A 320-nucleotide genomic window follows, 5' to 3' on the forward strand; every position below is an offset into this window, starting at 1 on the left:
TTTCCTATGGACGCACATCCTCCACCCTTCTTTTCTTCCCTTCAATCCATTTTTGCCTCTCTATTCACCCTCATCTGAGGCGCTTTTCCTGCCTTCATTCCTTCTCTCCTCTTTCTCCGTCGTTATGCTTCGTCCTTCTCCTTGTTCAGTCACTCCTTTCTTTCTCTCTCTTTCTCACTCTTTCGTCCTCTTCTCTTCCTCTCTCGGCTACACTTCTAATAGCCTTAACCGCTGTAATAAGTACACTCGGTCACTCTTAACTGCGCCCTTTATTTTCCCACAATTATTAATTCAACCTCACTTGCTTTTTTCTTTATATG

This window comes from Penaeus monodon, chromosome 34, assembly GCF_015228065.2.
Source record: "Penaeus monodon isolate SGIC_2016 chromosome 34, NSTDA_Pmon_1, whole genome shotgun sequence".
NCBI lineage: Eukaryota > Metazoa > Arthropoda > Malacostraca > Decapoda > Penaeidae > Penaeus > Penaeus monodon.